Here is a 4,306-nt window from a genome sequence, read left to right as displayed (position 1 = left end):
TGATATAACATTAGATTAAATTTGTATCATTAACACCTTTGACTATTTAGAAAAAGAACATTTAGGCAATATTTTTCTTGGGCAAACATCCCACAATATTCTTATACAAAACAATGGGTAATATGGTATTGTGGTACCCTTGCTATATGTGTGGTATGTTGTTGATTTAGATTTCATTGTATGGCAAAAAAGTAAATATGTTGAGAATTTTACATCTATCAACAGAAGATGTTTCTTCTAATTTGTTCTGTTATAAAGACTTTTTAAGATGAGGTGTTTGGATGATGCTAGTATTGTAGCTTGGATAAAGTTACAAGACTTAATTTTATGACCTAAGTATCCAGTTATCAAGATAAGTTTCACTATCCCTATAGCATTTAGCAAGGTCTGTCTAAGAGGAAAAAAGTCTCCACCAACCTCTTGTAATCTTCCATCCCTCGTACATGGAAGAATGCTTTTTCCAGTTCCCTCATGACTTCATCAGTGTCTACATGAGTCATACTTTGACCACATTGATGGAGGAACATGTTATAATTCTCCTGAAATCTAGCAAACAGAGAATTTCCTGGAATTTTGAAAGTTATTACCCTGGGAAGTTGGTTCCAATGGGGTGAAGTTGGCCTTCGGATTCCACATGCAACCTTCCAAACCCAGAGAAATGCCTCCTGTGACTTCACTCATACCACTTCTGGAAACATGAACAATCAATGTTGGAGTCCAACACCTAAGAATTCAGGGAGAGAAACCTCGAAATAAAAGATGAATAATGTTCCTGGCTTTTTATTAGTGGATTATCTTTATTCCATTGGCACATATGAAAAGAATGCCTGAAATATACAATTGGGTTTCTAAGAGGCATCTGTTATGTCTAAAAAGAGAAATGTGAATCTTACTGTGACCACAGCAGAAGCTGTTAGGAAGTTAGGAAGCTAAGTTTTTGTTTTACTTCCGGAAAAAAAATCTGCATTGAAAACAGGGAGGAATGAGAAACATCCATGTATAGCATCATCATCTCAAGATATGTAACCTCTAGGCTTTTTTTCTCTCATCCCCCACCACAGTGGTGCAGTTGGAGAAATATGATTCCTGAAAGTTACCACCCAGTCGGCCTACTCCATGAAGAAGCATAACCAGAAATGATTTTATTCTTGCTTTGAATTTTTAGGAGAGACACAAGCTTTTACTCGGCACTTCTTAATGACTAACACAATATTGAGCTACATTTCAATAAATTTAAACTAACAATTAGCAATAGGGAAACTGAGCCTTGAAATATAACAACTAGCTTCAAGTTTCCATAAACAAAAGAAAATATCAGAATCAGTCTGAGTCACAAAATGTGTGTTTTCCTTCCTACAGTTGTACAGTCTGAAGTTCCAAACAAGGGAGATACTCAACCACTGACCTATATCCCCATCTTTGATTAAACACAATTTATTGGTAACTTTTTGATAGATATGTAATCATGAGCAACATAATACCTGAAGATTCCTATTGTTTTGTTTTCTATTGTTGTTTTGTTTTTTGATGTTTTGGGGATTTTTGTTGTTGTCACTTTTCAGATGAAGTGGCTTTCACAGAGGTCCAGACACAAGTAATTTCATCAAAGCTAAATGCACCAGATTTATCTCAAGATATCATCAAAGATGTCAGTCAAATTCCTGGACCTAACTTCCATGAATTCTAGCTGTAAAACTTCCCATGATTCCCTTTATGAAATTAGTGTGCAATGAAAGGAGGCAATGGTCATATAAATAAGCATTGTCATAACTTCTCAGAATAGCTGCAGTCAAGTGATAGCCAAGAGCAGTTTCTGACTTAACAACAGTCACCAATTTTAATAACAAAACAATGTCTTTCAAATTAGTTTTCTTTTTGGTATTTGGCAAGTGTTTTGCCCATAAACATGTATTTCTTCTAAGGCACTATTATGGACTGATTAATTTTAATCATTTGGTATTAGTAACTAATTTGTTATATATTCTCATGTTTTTTCTCTTCCATGTGTTATATATTCCATATATTATATTTTCCATGTTAGACGAACTGGTTATTTGAGGTCCAGAATGAGAATATGTGATTAATAGTTAACAGGAAATTTTATTTCTTAATGTCTTCTGCTTGTCTCTAGAAGCCTAATAACATACTCTGAGATAGGCTTCCATCCCTATAAAGCAAAATTACTTATTTAGAAAAAGAAGTGCATAGATTTCTGTGAGCACATTTATAAGATTGTTTTTGAAATGTAAGATTAATCATTTCCTTCAAATATTGGCTGCCATAATTTTTGTCATTTTAAAGGCAATATGTCTCCTGTGGATTATTTTAAATTCTTATTATAGTATTTGGTCAAATATCTTATGTTTTCTCTCCTAGAGTTGTCAGAAACATTTTGGTCACAGATGTCCAGGTAATATGGAGATGTGAGAAGTGTTTTTTAAAAATTATTGTATTAAATGTAGCCAGATCACCAACTACCTCTATTTCCCACTTTCTAATGTTCTTATGTAAATAAATTTAATTATTTTAACCTCCCCCTCTGATAAAACATTTGTCTATGCAAAGACTGAACTTAATTTCTATAACTCAGGTCCCTTCCAATTTCTTTTATTTTTTAACAATTATTGTGACAGCATATGCAAGTCAAGTGCAAATTCAAACATTACCAAATCTCAGCCTGAGGAGGGGAGGAAGAAGTCCCACTTTTATCGTGGGAGTTACTGGCAATTGGTATCTATTGGGATAGGGAAAGTCACTTTCCCTTAGAAAATTAACCAAATGACCATTCCATAAATCACATATATGCTAGCAATAATATATGAACCTATATAAATGAGTATATAATATATATCGACTAAAGAATAGAGGGTATGAATTTGAGAGAAAGCAAGGAAGGGTGCATGGGAAGGGTTGGAGGAAAAGGGAAAATGCTGTATTTTAACTTCTAAAACTGAAAAATATCAAAAAGAGAATCTAACTACACATTTATGAATGTATGATCAGCAGAAATTGGACTTAATGATTGAAAAACAAAGGTCAGTTGAATAGTAAAATGTCCAGTGTATTAGGATGGAGGGATAGATATGATCAAATCACACAGTTAAAAAAACCTCAAAAATAAAAAAAATTTAAAAGTGATTCATATATTTTGAACAATCTTGTATCAAGGAAGAAACGAAAGTGGCAATCAATTTGGAGACCACTAAGATGGGAGCCAAAGGAGGTGGAGAAGTGGGGTCACAAAAATATTTAATAAAATGTATGTACAAAAGAGTAACAAATTGTAAACATAGAAAAAGATACAGGAGTAAAGGAAAATATAAAACAAATAAAAGTGTCTGAAGTTTGTTGAGACAAGGTTGAAAATACAACAAATTTAATCATAGGATAAATCACTGGTGAGGTGAGTCTCAGTGATAGAACACCTGCTTGGAATGATAGAATGCTCTAGGGCATGATGGTATGGACCTATAACCACAGCAGTTCAGAGTTTAAGTGAAGTGGATTTTCACAATTTTGAAGCCACCTTGCTCTATATAGCAAGTCCTGGGACAGCTTGTATCAAAAACAAACATAAGGCGATGTGGCAGTCGTACATGCCTTTAGTAGCAGCATTCAGGAAGTAGAGGCAGGTGGATCTACCAGTTCAATGTCTATCAGCCAGATCTACAGAGCAAGGGCTATAGAGAGAAACTCTGTCTAAAAAATAAACAACAACAACCAAAAACTAAGAACACAAAACAAAACAACAACAACAATAATACAAAGCTTTCAAGAATGCTAAAGATCCTGAGTTTCATCTCTAGAATAAGACATAAGGTCATAGCAAATCTTGATTTTCAAGAACTAGTTCTTTGATAATTTCAAACAATGTGCATTGATCATATTCACCAGTCTCCTAAGTCATCTGTGAAATGAATCTTTTTCCATTCAAAAGACTTTTGACTCTCTTTTCCTGCCTAAGACATTTATGATCTGCAGATTTCACACATATTACAGCAGCCCACCTAGAAATTCTCACAGCAGATGTGAACACATAGGGGGCACTTGCATTGTACAACACCATGAAGCTCTCATGCCATTCAAAGTTATAGCTCGGCCAGGAATTAAGGGATAGTTCAAGATACTATGACTCCATAAACAATTTGTTAAATGAAGTTTTTACAGCGGGTTCCAAATGAGGAACCTCAGAGATGAGATGTCACTGCTCAAGATGGGCATGAACAAAGAGTCAAAGAGAAACCAGCCCTGATTCTAGCTATGAAGGTTCTGCCCCAAGGATCAAAAACATGAAACAGATAAGAAT

The sequence above is a fragment of the Rattus norvegicus genome, chromosome 1 (assembly GCF_036323735.1).
Source record: "Rattus norvegicus strain BN/NHsdMcwi chromosome 1, GRCr8, whole genome shotgun sequence".
Classification (NCBI taxonomy): domain Eukaryota; kingdom Metazoa; phylum Chordata; class Mammalia; order Rodentia; family Muridae; genus Rattus; species Rattus norvegicus.
This window is presented reverse-complemented; position numbering follows the sequence as displayed.